This window comes from Thamnophis elegans, chromosome 3 (genome assembly GCF_009769535.1).
Source record: "Thamnophis elegans isolate rThaEle1 chromosome 3, rThaEle1.pri, whole genome shotgun sequence".
Classification (NCBI taxonomy): Eukaryota; Metazoa; Chordata; class Lepidosauria; order Squamata; family Colubridae; genus Thamnophis; species Thamnophis elegans.
The window spans coordinates 90400956-90417799 of NC_045543.1; positions in this window are offsets into that span (position 1 = coordinate 90400956).

Below are 16844 nucleotides of genomic sequence, written 5' to 3' on the forward strand. Positions count from 1 at the left end.
GAGGTTTTTTTATTTTGTTTAGACTAGAGGTCCCCAACCTGTGAGCCACAACCCACTAATGGGCCATAAGGAGATTACAACTGGGCTGTGGAAAAGGCTGTGTGCATGCGCATGCACATTCTCAATTGCAAGAGCATTGGGGGACCACATGCACACATGCTCCATTTGCGTGAATGGCAGGCATGCCGCTCATACAAATGGAGCTGATTGTGCATGTCCTGGCCAGCCACTCACACGGAGCCATCCCCTCTCACCCTCCACTGGTCTGTAAAGTCGGAAATGTTGGGGAACACTGGTTTAGACGTTCCATTTCATGTCAATCATCAAATTTAATTCTTCCATTAATCTGAAAATATGATGATATGGTTATTCTTAATTTAAAAATATTTATCAGGAATATGAATCTATTTGATAACTTCTTCGCTGTAAGATTAATCTTAAAGCAAATAACATTCAATATGATTTGACTGATTAATATTCAACCACACTTTGATTAATTTCATTCCAAAATATCTAGCTGATTTTCCTTCTCCTTTCTGATAAGTAGCACATCATCCCTCCCTCCAACTAGGATGAAGAAAGCAAAAGTCCTATGCTGTTTTACAAAATGGCTATCACCTTTTGGAAGAGGATTCTCAGAGCTAGCTAGCTAGATTACTGAACAGGGAAAAAAAGGCAATAAACATAGCCATTTAATTTTGGCCATGCTCCATTCCCCCACCTGTCACATTTACGTCCCGTTCCAATAAGAACTAAGAGTTCTGAGGTCACATTCTGCAGGCACTTCTGAGACCCATGACTGTTGAACACCTGGGTTGGCTTTCTGCAGCTTGGGAGGTTCTTCCATAGGCACTTCATCCATAATGCCTAATTCTGAGTAATTCCTCAAAGTGAAATATTGGCCATGAATCGTAGGCAGGCCAGAACCTGGCAAGAGTGGGACATGAGATTCTAGTCTAGTCCAGCCTAATATAGTCCTCTCTAGTCTACCTTTTGAGATTGTGATCTAAGAAGATGTTTTACTAAAACAGCTTATATCAACAGAACTTGACATATATTTTTACAATTCCCAATGTTTATTCCCACATTTAGACCTTCAGTGAAGGAACACAGTGAACTACATCTATTATTTTTAAGACTCTTCACTCTGAGCACTGATGATGTTACCTAGTTTGGGTAATGAAAAATCTACAAGAAAACAAACAAGCTCAGAGAGCACCGAGGGCCCCTCATTTTAACCATGAGCTACAAATATTCTACTTTATTGGTAGGGTTCGCTCTCTTGTTAAGTGTTAATTTTTTGCCCTTTTATTAAACAAACATTTTTTGAAATTAAAACATGTGGTCTCTTATCAATAGCAGGTGTCAGCACTAACCTAAATTACAGTTAGGAATTCAACTTGTCAGAAGAGGAAAAAGAAACTAAGGCATGAAAGATGAGGTCCATATAAAAACGTCCAATTAAACTGATTTATTGCTAACAGCCTGTGTACAACAGTCTTCTCAACTAATGCCTAGCACCTGCTTGGAATTAGATAAGGGTTCATGGAATTTAAGGATGATTGGAGTGAGCCCACTGATGGCTATGTAGCAGAGGTGGATTCCTACCAATTCGCACCTATTCGGTAGAACTGGTTCGTCAAATCTACCAAACCAGTTAGAAGAGGTTCCACCAGTGGACCCAGAAAACAGGCCACACCTACAGAAGAGGTTCCAAAAATTTTTGAAACCCACCACTGGTGGGTGTGTAATGTCCCACATTTACGCATTAATAATGATCTAGTAATATTTCCTTATACATTTTAGGGACCTTTCCTTACATAATTGGTGTTTTCTTTCATACTTTTGGATTTCTAATTTCTGTTTCCATTAGTTGGCAATTGCTAAAACCAATCCCATGTGAAAAAGTATTCAAAGCCTTCTTGATTTTAATTGTCAATTTATTTATTCCTGGGCATTGTAATATTTATTCATTTACATATCTCTGTTTTTCCACTGTTGTGCAAACACAATTCCAGTAGCTGCTAACATGTGTAAAATTAAATATATATTATACTCCCTTTCAAATATTTCTGGTTTTAATTCCATATCTTGCTTTACGATTGCTTCTAACCACTAACTTATGAATAGCTACTTGGACCGACCTAAGTACTAATTCATAATTTCATATCCGGTCACATGGGTGGCAAGCCACTCCCATCCGGTCACATGGGCAGCAAGCCACTCCCATCCAGTCACATGGGTGTCAAGCCACTCCCACAAAGGAGGCCACACCCACAGAGTAGGTTCCAACAATTTTTGAAACCCACCACTGCTATGTAGAGATTCTAGGCTTCTCCCTCTTTTAATTCCATCATCAGGTTCGGCTATTCCTTCTCCTACATTCTTTAGAAGAAAAACGAGAATATAAGATTTTTTTTCTGGATCATATCTAAACCATCGTTAGTATCATGCAATGATAAACCAATGCATTCTATCAAAATGTTGATCATCCTGAACAATTAACTGGGTTAAAATTGTAAGTCATTTTTAGCTTTCTAAGCTAAAGGTGCAAGACACAATGGAATGTCGTGTTAGGGTAGATACTATAATCCTTCTGTAATCAATTTTTTGGTGATCATTTTACTGCATTTGCCACTATTATGATATCTTAACTGAGGTGCAGAAAGCATAACTTTGTATAATAGTCTACGGAGTTTTAAAACAGTGCCACACTGTGGAAGTTATAAGAAATCAGGATTCTGAGCTCACCTTTTCCAGCTAACACGTTTTCTTTAAAAGATTTAACTTTTTGTAAGCCTACTTCAACATATATAACTCATGAAAAAAAGTATTCCTTTTGTTTGTTGCTACCATAAATGAACACGACTGTCTTCCCATAATGCCTGAGGAGGTGGCTACTAACAATGCAACCATTTTCAGTTTAAAAGATGATACAGTACATTAGGTTAATGCTTAACAAACAATTTCTAGCAGCAATTATTCTATATTCTTCCTATTAACAATTTTGTTTTTCACTCCTGGAGCATGTTACTGTTATCGATACCCTAAGCATAATAGAGGTACTCCTCAACTTACAGCCAATCATAGTGACCATTTGAACTTACAATGGTACTGAAAAAGTAACTTGTGGTTGTTTTTCAAAACTTATAACTGTAGGAGCATCTCAATAGTCACATGATCAAAATTTGAACCCTTGGCAACTGGCATGTATGCTTCCAGTGTCCCAAGATCATGGGATCCATTTGGCGACCTTCTACAAGCAGGCTCAATGGTGAAGTCAGAGTCACTTAATAATCAGGTTACTAAATTAACAACTGCCAGATTCACTTAACAACTATAACAAGAACGGTTGTAAAATGGGGCAAAATTCATTTAACAACTGTCTTGTTTAGCATCAGAAATTTTGGGCTTAATTGTGGTGGTAAGTTGAGGACTACCTGTAAAAGTCATGCTGGAGCTTTTATAAATAGAAGGTAGTCTTCGACTTACAATAATTCATTTAGGGACAGTTCAAAGTTAAATGGGCAGTGAAAAAGGTGACTTCTGCTTATTTTTTTTATACTTATGACCATTGCAGCATCTCTATGTCATGTGTCAGGTCTGCAGCCATATTCCTCTTGGATCTTTAGCCTGCCACACTTTCTATTATTCTACTATGCCTTTTCTATTGTGGGAAAATGGAAGGGGGGATTGTACGGAGTCAGATGCTATGTAGCCAAAACAAAATTCCTTCTAGAAAACCAAGGTCATCCTTTCTCTCTGCACCTTTGTACCTGACCAGAACTGGATGGGTGGAACTGCCAGCATGGCAGTGGAAGATTTAGACCATGTGATGGGTTTGTGGGTGTGGGGCAAGATCTTGAACTTTCAACTGGGTAGGGAAAACTGGGAAGCTTTCACTTTTGGGTTTTCCCAGATGTGCCAACATGGCTCTATTAATAAATTGGAACTTTGAGCAATACTTTGCTTTGGATTCTGATTTAATTTTGGATGCTATTTGGAACCCTGACATTGTGATTTACATTTGGATGCTTGACAACTGACTCATATTTATGATGGTTGCAGTGTCCTGGAGTTATGTGATTTCCTTTTGCAATTTTCTGACAAGCAAAGTCAATGGGGAAACCAGATTCATTTAACAACCATGTTACTAATTTAAGAATTACAGGGATTAGGTTTAGGTTTAGGTTTATTGGGATTTATATGCCGCCCTTTTCCCTGAGGGGACTCAGGGCGGCTTACAACCACAGGGGAGGGGGGTGCAAGGTCAGAAACAAAACAATATGTGCACAAAGAAAAAATAATAAAACACAACTTTCATTCAGCAATCAAACACTCGGGCGGGTAATTAGAAACCTATCCCCAGGCCTGCTGGGAGAGCCAGATCTTGAGGGCTGCGCGGAAGGTCTGGATAGTGGTGAGGGTACGGATCTCCATGGGGAGCTCGTTCCACAGGGTCGGGGCAGCAACAGAAAAGGCTCTCCTCCGTGTGGTCGCCAGTCGACATTGACTGGCAGATGGGATTCGGAGGAGGCCCAGTCTGTGCGATCTAATTGGTCGATTTAGGGAGGTAATCGGCAGAAGGCGGTCTCTCAAGTACCCAGATCCACTACCATGGAGTGCTTTAAAGATGGTCATCAGTATCCTGAAGCGCACCCGGAGACCAACAGGTAGCCAGTGCAGCTCGCGGAGGACAGGTGTAACGTGGGCGAACCGCGGTGCGCCCACTATCACTCGCGCGGCTGCATTTTGGACTAGCTGTAGTCGCCGGATGCACCTCAAGGGCAACCCCATGTAGAGCCCATTGCAGTATTCCAGTCTAGAGATCACAAGGGCTCGAGTGACTGTTGTGAGAGCCCCCCGGTCTAGGTAGGGCCGCAACTGGCGGACCAGGCGAACCTGGGCAAATGCCCCCCTGGTCACAGCCGACAGCTGGTGATCAAAAGTCAGCTGTGGATCCAGGAGGACTCCTAAGTTGCGGACCCTATCTGAGGGGTATAAAATTTGACCCCCCAGCCTAAGCGTTGGTGTATTAGCCAAATTATTGGGGGGGAAGCACAACAGCCACTCGGTCTTATCCGGGTTGAGTACCAGTTTGTTAGCACTCATCCAGTTCTTAACGGCCTCCAAACCCTGGTTCATCACGTCCACCGCTTCATTGAGTTGGCACGGGGCGGACAGATACAATTGCGTATCGTCCGCATATTGATGGTATTTTATCCCGTGCCTCCGAATGATCTCGCCCAGCGGTTTCATGTATATGTTAAATAGTAGGGGGGATAGGACCGAACCCTGAGGTACCCCACATGTTAGGGGCCTCAGGGACGATCTCTGCCCCCCGACCAACACCGACTGCGACCTGTCCGAGAGGTAGGAGGAGAACCACCGCAGAACAGTGCCTCCCACTCCCACCTCCCGCAGTCGTCGCAGAAGGATACCATGGTCGATGGTATCGAAAGCCGCTGAGAGGTCAAGGAGAACCAGGATGGACGCATAGCCTCCATCTCTGGCCCTCCAGAGATCATCGGTCAATGCGACCAAAGCGGTTTCTGTGCTGTAACCAGGTCTGAAGCCGGACTGGAAGGGGTCAAGATAGCTAGCTTCCTCCAAGGCCCGTTGAAGCTGAAAGGCCACCACCTTCTCGACAACCTTCCCGATAAAGGGAAGGTTGGAGACAGGACGAAAGTTGTTTAAGATGGCTGGATCTAACGATGGTTTCTTCAGGAGGGGTCTCACCACCGCCGTTTTAAGTACGGCGGGGAAGTGCCCCTCCCGAAGGGAGGCGGTGACAACCGCCTGGATCCAGCCATGTGTCACCTCCCTGCTGTTAGCCACCAGCCAGGAGGGACACGGGTCCAAAATACAAGTGGAGGCACTTACAGCTCGAATGGCCTTGTCCACATCCCCAGAGGCAACTTCCTGGAACTCAACCCAGAGCTGATGTGACAAATGATCCTCCTGTGACTCAGCTGGACCTACTGCGGTGGAGTCCAAGTCCGATCGAAACCGAGCTACTTTGTCCGCCAAGAATTGAGCATAATCCTCAGCCCTACCCTGCAAGGGGTCTCCCGCATCCCTCCTATTGAGGAGGGAGCGGGTTATCCTAAACAGGGCGGCTGGGCGCGACTCGGCGGACGCAACCAAGGCAGAAATATATGATCTTTTTGCGGCTCTTAATGCTCGGACATAGTCCTTGGTGCAGGTAGTCAAGAGTGCTCGGTTCGCCTTGGACCTATCGGACCTCCACTGGTGCTCTAGGCATCTCCTCCGGCGTTTCTTCTCCCGGAGTTCCTCGGTGAACCAGGGAGCTCTCCGGGATCCACTGACCCGGAGGGGCCGTAGTGGCGCAATCCGGTCGAGAGACTCCGACGCCGCCGAGTACCAGGCGGCAGCCAGAGTCTCCGCCGAACTGTGGGCGAGAGTATCAGGAATAACCCCAAGCTCCGTCTGGAACCTCAAAGGGTCCATAAGTCGCCTGGGGCGGAACCACCTGGTCGGTTCCTCCTCCCTACGGTGGGGGTTTGGCCTCCGGAAGTCAAGCCTCAGTAGGCAATGGTCTGACCACGACAGGGGTATGATCTCATTACCCTTCAGACCAAGATCACACATCCACTGCTCCGAGAGAAATACGAGGTCGAGCATGTGACCCGCTGCATGGGTTGGGCCCCGAATTACTTGGGTCAAGCCCATGGCTGTCATGGAAGCCATGAACTCCTGCGCCCCATCAGAGCGTTCACCGAGCGATGGCAAGTTGAAATCCCCCAGAACTATAAGCCTGGGGAAGTCAACCGCCAGCTCGGCTACTGACTCGAGGAGCGAGGGGAGGGATGCTGCAACGCAGTTGGGAGGCAGGTACGTTAGCAGCAAACCCACTTGACCCTTGAGGTCCAACTTTATCAGCAGAGACTCACACCCGACAAGCTCCGGAGCAGGGACCCTACGAGGTAACAGAGACTCCCGGATTACAATAGCCACACCGCCACCCCTTCCCTGGGCTCTCGGCTGATGAAGCACCTGAAATCCCTCTGGGCACATCTCTACAAGGGGGACTCCTCCTTCTGTGCCCAGCCAGGTTTCAGTAATACATGCCAGGTCTGCCCTCTCGTCAACAATTAAGTCCCGGACGAGGGGAGCTTTGTGAACAACAGACCTGGCATTTAGCGACAACAGCCTGAGACCAGGGTCCTGACTACTCGCGCCATCTGGTCTTGGAGTGGGACTCCTAGGGCCGGAAGGAGGGATCTCTGTAATGTAGCGAACCCTCCTTCCCCGGTAATGGCCAGCCCTAAGGTCCCCGCCGTATCTGCCTCTCCCTGTCTTGACTTAACAAATGTGGCAAGAAAAGTTGTAAAATGAGGCAAAAGTCACTTAACTAATTTTTCACTTAGCAACATCAATTTTAGGCTCAATTGTGGTGGTAACTTTAGGATTACCTGTATATCTCATTTGTTTCAAACCATGGCAACTTTCCTTTTATAGCTATTCAAGGCTGCTAATTCATAATTTTATGTTTTATTGCTGTCTAAACTGTTTCATTTTTACGCAATATATTATGCTCATAAGAATTTAATCTCTTTGTCTAAGTTCTGCAATGAACTCTGAATGCTTTGAAAGCAATATACCTTATTTATAAATTCTTGAATGTTGAAGCTAAACTGTTGCTTGTATTGTTTAAGAATGCTCACTGTATATGTGTTGTGGCCCACCAGTGGAGCTGGCAGCAGATTCGGACAGTGAGGCAGTTGGGGAGGAACATGGGCCAGTCCTGGAGTCTAGGGAAGGCTCTGATCAGGCATCTGTGTCAGAGGCAGAGAGGAGGCAGGAGCCATATGCCAGCTATCAGCTGCCTTCAGAGTCAGACATCAGTGAGGCAGACCAACAGTTGGAGCCTGTTCCCAGTGTGCGCATGCTCAGAGTTGCCAGACAAAGGGAACAACTAAAGAACAGGGGTTGACTTGGGAGTAAGGCCATACGATTAATGGCCCCTCCCAGAGGAAATAAAAGAGGAGCAAAAGGGGAGTGGAGTTTGCAGGAGACAATTAGTTCGCTAATTGGTTCATGACTCTCGGAGACTCCTTACCAAGTGCTGCAGATATTGGCCTGTCAGCTCTCCAAGCCAGATAAGGGCTGTGACTTTAAATCCTCCCTTGAAAAACTTTGCAGGCTGTGAATGAGCAGAATCCACAGTAAATTAATAAAAGGTTTTTTTGTTGAGACAAGGAGTTTGTTTCATACTCTTGAGAAGCCTAGGTCAGAACAATGTGTATCAAACTCTGAAGACAGTATGTGAGGAAATCATTGAAAAGTATTTGCTGAAATTAGATGACCCATTATTTTAAAGAGAAGACTAGCAATACCTGTATTTTCCACCCGCAATTATATCTGTATTAGAGATTAACTAATGAAATTGTCCTTCATAAATAGCCACATAAATGTATCATATGTTAAAGGCTATTTTCCTTTTTCATTTCCTCAACTGCTATGCTGAGTCTGCCAAAATATTTGCCAATTAGTCTACTTGCATTGGCAAACTGGTGAGATAAGAGCCTTGCTGAGAAAGACCACCCAGGCATTTCACTGGTTGCTGAACATCTGCCAGTGGATAGTAACCTTCCCTCACTTCAAATCTGAGCTCGATTCCAACTCAGCATTTGCTTTCAATGCCAATATTTGCTACTTAAATCAAAGGAAATCAAAGTAGAAACGGCCATTACACACCCTACTGAAAATGTTCATGTTCTGTTCCTTTGTTTTTCCCAAAACCTCTGATCTTTTGTATTTTATTTCCAGAAAATATGGATCTAGGTTTTATGAAGGCGGACAGATGCATGGCAATTTTTCAAACTGAACCAAAATCTAGTGAACTTTAATTGAAAGTTGAAAATTTCACCTTTGATAATACATCAGGCAAAAAGGGATACAATACATAACAGGTATGCAATAGATCCTGATACATAGAGTGAATCAATGCCACATGTGGTTTTTGTGCAAGAGAGGAAAAGTATTGAATGCAAAATTCAATCATGACTACTGAAAATGTGTCTGAACCTTTGATATTATGTAGGTACATTGTATTTATTATCATTCAATCCAGTAGAGGGCACCCTTGTGTTAAAATCAAGCATTTGGATGGAATGATGGAAGGAAGGAAGGAAGGAAGGAAGGAAGGAAGGAAGGAAGGAAGGAAGGAAGGAAGGAAGGAAGGAAGGAAGGAAGGAAGGAAGGAATCTGTAATATAAAATGTAAAGAAATACAAGTTATTATAGCAAATATCCTTCCTGTGAATTGTGTGAGAATTTAATTAACAAAAACCTGGAAGGCTCTGACTTTCATTCTGATTTTTCCTACAGCTCATATTTTCAAATGTAATCTCAATTTTCAAGAAGCTTCATACTGTTTCATCACATTTTTATGGAACAGTAACAAATAATTTCACTGGCCAGCATGAATTGATATATAATTTTGTACAAATCTTTTTTTTCTTTTATTGTCTCTTTTGTAAATTAACAAATCTAAAAATACATGGCCTTTTGGAATTTTCCCACTTTATTCTTGTTTTACAAGTTGCATGAATCCTATTAATATTTCAGGCACCTGGGCACAGGTAGTTGTTGCTTATAAGAAGTCACTAAACTACTCCAAAAATACTCCTGAGAATTGATGCTTTCATTAAACCTGTTTTCTTTTTGCAGCTTTACGGAGAAACTAGATGTTATACAGTAGCCTATGCTTTTGCCAATGCAGCTAACCTTTTAAAATTAAAGATAATTAACTAAGAAGAGAGGAAAAATGTTACAAAATTGGTTAAGAATTGAATACTCTTTGAACCTTATGAATGGAAGTTTCCTTAAAGAACCTTGCTGTACTCTAGGAAGAGAATTAATAGAGTCATGATGAGAAGTATACACCACCAAATACATTGGGAACATTTCCAGTCATAGATATTAATTAGTTTTGACATAGATCACCTTGCTTCTTCCCAAGACTGTACTGCTTCTTGGTTATGTCATTGCAGAATAAAAATAGGTCTTCAGATGTTTCCCTGGAATTTCTATCATTCCTGATCAGTGGGCTATGCTGGCTGGGTGGCTGGCAGATGCATCTAAAAGCATCTGTAAGGTCCCAGGTTTATCATCTCTGACTTATGGTTTTGCAGAAGCTTTTTTCGGTTAAATGACACTAACATCAGTAGATTAGGGTTCATCCCAGCTGCTACTATGTGAAATATAACAAGATCAGGAAGATACATCAACACAAGTCTTCCATAAAACAGTCCAAAAAGCATCTCCTCCCAAATGCTGCTGCTGCTGCTCCTTCTCCTCTGCTTAATTCAGAAAGCTTTTTTGAAAATCAAAATCTACAAATACTTTTTTTCTATATATGCTATCAAATTAGTTTTGATTTTTAGCAACCACATTGATACATTTTCTGCAGGACAATCTGTCTCCAACTTGGTCCTTCAAATCTTTCAGTAGTGCAGTCATAATCTCTGTAATTGACTTCATCCCAGTTTTCTGTTGGTCATCTTCTTTCTGTCTTTCCAGTTTCCGCAGCATTATAGGTTACTCAAGAGGCCAAGGTCTTTACAATAATGTGTCCAAATATGGTAATTTGAGCCTCAAGCTCTGAATGGATTTTTCCCATGAATAAGTAATTATTAATATTGTAAATTTCAAATGTTACAGCAATAATTGATTTCAATTAAACTCAAAAAATTATCAAATAGTCTCCATCTGAGAAATCCAAGAGTTTCGGTAACACTAAGGTAGGATATATATATATGATATATATATATATCCTACCTTAGGTTAAATGCAGCACTGCAGGCTACTGCTAGATCAGCAGGTCAGCGGTTCAAATCTCACCGGCTCAGGGTTGACTCAGCCTTCCATCCTTCCGAGGTGGGTAAAATGAGGACCCAGATTGTTGGGGGCAATATGCTGACTCTCTGTAAACCGCTTAGAGAGGCCTGAAAGGCCTATGAAGCGGTATATAAGTCTACTGCTATTGCTATTGCTATTATGACAAATAAAACATTTTAAGGGATAACATAGAAATATAATCCTATGAAACTCTGTGTGATGTTGTTCATGTAATTTAATCTCCAATCAAACTGGATACACAGATCTGCGACTAAAAAGCTGTTTGATTATTTTCATCTAATTTCCATGTATTTTGGTGTGCTGAAAACAAATAAAATATTGAAAAAACTCCTAGACGTCATGATTTGCCACAACATGCAAAACTGTCTTCAAACTTATCAATTCATTTAAAATGTTTAGTATTTTTTTATATTATGGGTTTTTAACCAAATTTAAAGTCCAAATTACTATTAATTAATTAATTCACACAAGTGCATTTAAGATATAAAATGCCAAAAAAAACCTTAAAAGGTTTGTCTGAGTTATGTAAAAAAATATAGCACTGTAAATCTGATGGTCAGCAATATATACATAAACTAAGCAAGTTTTAAGTCTGTGGTAGAAGGGGTTAATCTTTCCTGAAGAATCCAATGGGAGGGAGACACAGGGCAGATAGCAGCATCTCCGGTCAGTGCAGGGGACATGGCCAGCACTATGACATCTTGTGTACAGACACAGAGCTGCTCTCTCCTGCATGCCACACTTGTGCACGAATCATCATCAGGTTCTTGGTTCTAGGCTGTTCTCACTTTTTCATCACAATTCATGTTAGCTCGTCATTCTTCAACCATTATGTTATGGCTCCGCGAAAGTGTATTAATTTGCCAGACAGTTTCTGCTTCATCTGTAGTGAATATACAGTGTTGAAGCAACAACAGACTATTACAGAATTTGTGAAAAAAAGTATACTTTGCATACTTTGGACTAAAAATTGGAGATCAAGATAAAGTTTCGGCGCCTCATAAAATGTGCAAACTGTGTGTTGAGGACCTCCAAAACTGGTTCAAGGGTAAGAAAAAATCTTTCTGTTATGGGATTCCTATGGTATGGCGAGAGCAAAAGAACCACAGTGATGACTGTTACTTTTGTTCATGCGATGTGAAAAGGTTTAATTCCAAATGGAAGCATTCCATTTCATACCCCAATCTTCACTCAGCAATTTGTCCCATCCCCTATGGCACAGTTATACCAGTACCCAAGCCTCCTGCTACCTTTTCCAAGGTAGCAGGAGGCTTGGGTACTGGTATAACTGTGCCATAGGGGATGGGACAAATTGCTGAGTGAAGATTGGGGTATGAAATGGAATGCTTATTATGAAGGTAAAGTCATACCTGAACCAGATGACGAATCAAGTTCTGACTTTGAAGATGATAGAAGACCAAAATTGTTTTCTCAGGAGGAGATGAATGATTTGGTAAGAACTTGAATCTTCCCAAAAATGCTTCTGAGTTACTCGGATCAAGGCTGAAAAGCAGGAACTTATTGTTGCCAGGAGTGTCATCTTCATGGTTCAGACATCGTGAAAAGGAGTTTGTTCCTTACTTTGTCCAGGAAGACAAGTTGGTTTATTGCCTCGATGTCGAAGGTCTGATGGGTCAATTTAAAATCCAATATGATTCAGAGCAATGGTGTCTTTTTATAGACTCTTCAAAAAGAAGTCTCGTTGTGGTTTTACTCCACAACGGTTTTTACGCTTCCATACCTGTAGGTCATTCCGTACACTTGAAGAAAACCTACAAGAACTTGGAATTGGTTCTTCATAAACTTAAATATGAAGACCATGGTTGGCACGTATGTGGGGACTTGAAGGTCTTGTGCCTGCTGCTCGGGCAACAAGCTGGGTATACCAAATACCCTTGTTTTCTGTCTCTATGGGGCAGTCGAGACCGACAAAATCACTGGACCAAGAAGAGTTGGCAGCCAAGAGTGCTAACAGACAGTGAAAAAAAATGTCCTCCGAGAAACTTTGGTACCTTCCCATAAAGTTCTTCTACCACCTCTCCACATAAAATTGGGATTGATGAAGCAATTCGTAAAATCACTTCCAAGAGATGGAGAATGCTTCAAATACTTGGTCACCAAGTTTCCATGCCTGTCGGTGGCAAAATTGAAGAAAGGTGTGTTCATTGGACCAGACATTAGAAGGCTTATAGTTGATCCAGAGTTTGTCAATACCATGACGGATCCTCAAAAAGAAGGGTGGATTGCATTTAAAGAAGTCGTACAGAAATTTTTAGGCAATAACAAAGATCCTCAATACAAAAAGATCGTCGGAAGAATGCTGAAAGCATTTCAAGCTTTAGGTTGCCTGATGAGTTTGAAAATGCATTTACTCCAGTCCCACCTTGACTACTTTCCTGAAAATTTGGCAGCTGTGAGTGAGGAACAAGGTGAACAATTCCACCAAGACATTAAAGAGATGGAAAGGAGATACCAGGGAAAATGGAGCATTACAATGATGGCAGACTACTGTTGGATGCTTCAGAGAGACATTCCAGATGTTACTCACAAGCATAAATGCACCAAGAGAAGCCTCACAAGGAAGAAGAATCGAGTTTAGTGTGTGTAGGTGAGCTCATTTCAGTTCAAAAAAGGATTTTCATGAAAATATTGTAATAAAACTTTAATTTTGTAAGTCTATTTCTATTTATTTTGAGGTATTGCCTTATTTAACATAGTTACCTAAATTGTCAGGAAACGTGGTGTCCTATGACAAAATGGAGGTCATTTTCAGATTCAGCACACCAAAAAACATAAAGATTACGTGGAATAACCAAAACAACTCTCAAAAATTTTTTTTTGCAGACCTGTGATTAGCTTGACCAGTGCAGAATGGTTTTACTGGGATAAAATAAGTAGGAACTATCAGCTGACTAGCAGATAATATCTTATCAAGGCAAACAACAAGGCACTAAATAGAGAACATGATATTAGAGAAGAAATAAAATAATCTAATGTTGTAAAATGAGGCTGCAAGGTAGCTTAAAAGGAGAGCAAAGCAAGAATTATTCAATGCCAATATATTCATTCATTTATTTAACAAGTTTACATTATCAGAATCATGTATATATTGTCTTACATTTTCAAACCTAAAACAGTATATGATACCTACATTATTTTGATGTCTGGATTACAATATGGAAACATTTTTATTTGGATCCCTTTTCGATCATGCTGTAATTATGTTTTTAAGTCTCTATAACTATGTAATTACTTCATTTTGTTTGTTTTAATTGAAAACAGATATTTCTCTTTTACAAAAGAATCACTTTGGGATTTAAGGCTTTTAGAAGTCTCCCTGATTATAAGTCCTGAGTATTGTCCCATTTGTTTGGACTCTCTGTCAAAAAGTGACAAAGAGTTTCTGTCTGGGTTGTCTTCTGAATGAGATTTTGTTATAAAAGCAAATAAATCAAGGCTTGAACCATCCACCTTCTTTCTTTCATTCCTATGCATTCTTTTGTATGAAAAGAAGAAACACCCCGGTTGGAGCTGCATAAAGCAGATTTTTGGTACTACTACTGGAATCTGTGATGAAAATGTTTAATAATAATAATATATACTAAGACATACGACTGATGTGGTTGGGTGATCATTTCAATAGTAGAAAGAGGAAAGAAAGATGAAAAACATGACTGAGGCTTATGACACATGAAGCATAAGACAAAAGACCATCACTGCTACCAGATTTGCAACAATTAAAGCAATTTAAACAATTAAAAAAAGGCTTGCCCTTTAGCGTATTTTTTGGAGTACAAGATACATCTTTTTCCTTCAAAAAAGAGGCTGAAAATATGGTCTTATACACTGAATACACCATTTTTTGCCTCCCGAAACCACACCCCTTCACCAAAATGCTGTGCAAAGCCTGTAGAAGGCTTCCAGAGAGCTCCTGGGGGCTGGGGAGGGTAGAAATGAGTGAAAAACAGGCTGCTTTTTGCTCAATTCTCCCCCCCCCCAGACCCCAGGAACACGCTACAAACCTCCTAAAGGCTATTTATGCCCTTTTCTGACAAAAAAATGGGCCTGTTTTTTGTGAAAAACTGGCCATTTTGGGGAGGTCTGCAGAGTGCAAAAACTTTTTTTAAAAATTTGCCTCTTTAAAATCATGCTGTGTCTTATACTCCAGTGTGACTTATACTCCAAAAAAATACAGTATCTCTTGAATAGTTTCTGAACATTCATTATATATACATAATATCCTATCTTTCTTCTTCTGAATTATGAAATGTAATTCATAATCTTAGGAAAAAATCCTAATATGTTGCCCATCCAAGCATGCTTAGCAATGACAATTTTTTGATACTAGCACTCCCCAGGCAGAATCCTCTAACTGACTGCTATGAAAACTTCCTCCCAAGGTCCATCTATTTATTTGTGAATAAATACACAATCCTCCTAATCACACTGAAAGGAAGTGAACTTTGGATAAAGATCTGCAACCTTCATTTTGCAACACTCTCCCCTTCCAAAGAAGCATGGATAAGTATGAATAATGATTCTGACAGCACAAAATGTTGGAAATAATATTGATATACTTAGCAAGAAGTGAATTTTGTTTCTACACAAATAGTTGCTACAGAGGTGCAACAAATCTAGTGATTTATATCTATTGTAACAGAGAGATCACTGAGAGAAGTCTTTTTACCCAACTGTACAATAGCAAAAATCATACCATGAAGATAGGACACAGACCAGTGCAGGAGATCATCACTATAGTATTTCTCCATTTTATTGTAAGAGTACATATGCATGGACTAATAACAGAGGCTAGCAGATCAACATTGATTCATAATACCAAATAAAATATTTACAGAAGTAGAATTGAAAGAACTAAAAAGGTCTACCCAGGGGGAAAAAAAGCAAAATCTTGCCAGAAGTAGATAGGACTATAGCGGCAAACCAGGGAATCAGAAGTAAAGAAAACCATCAAATCTATTAACTCATTTTCATTCCCAAAGAAGGCACCCTCTCCTGTGCCTTCCCCTTCTGAAAGAACAAAGCCCTAAAGATAATTGAAACAAAGAATAACTGAGCGTCTAAAACAGCACAAAGACAATAGAAAATGTTCCTTGCATTAACATTTGTTCCAAAGAAACTGCTAGTACAAGTATTAAAATATTCCAATACTGTAGTATCAAATATAAGCACCAGCTCACTCCAAGAAACAAAGAACTAATGTACAGCATATCTGCAACTGAATACCCTGAATGCAAAGACATGCAGCATGGATGAAAAAAATGGTTAGGAATTTTAAAAAATGGTGTGAGAGAAATCGTAATAGTAGAAGCTACTATGGTGGAAGAGAGGACAAGGAAGATCAAGAATTGGTCAGCACCAGATGAAAATGAACTGCATAGTTTTTAGTTGAAAGATCTGACTAGCTTATACCCACTCATTGCCAAAGAATATAAAAGAACTTTATAAGTGAATACATCGTGAGAGTGAAGATCTTAAAGTCTTAACTCAATTGAAGAAATACTATCAAGAAAATTAACAACTGGTCAATTATAGCCATTAGATATACAACTTGAATAGAGGACTGGACTCAAGCAGAACTGAAAATAATGGCAATGAATCATGTCATTTATCCGTGCAGTGACATTGACAGATTCTGCTTACCAAGGAAATTAGATGGATGTGGAATGTTGCAAGTACACCAAAAGCTGAAGAAGATAAAAGGACATTGAAAATATCTGAAGGATAGTGAAGAAGATGTACTGAAGCTAGTATATTATGATGGTGTATTGAGTATTGAAAGACTAAACTGACCTACAACAAAGACCAAATGAAGAATAGAAAAGAGATGTGGCAAAGCAAAATATTACATGGCTAGTATATAAAAATGCTAGTAGGCAAAACAGATAACAAGACCTAGAAATGGCTCAGGCAGGAAAGTTGAAGAACTAGATGGAGGGG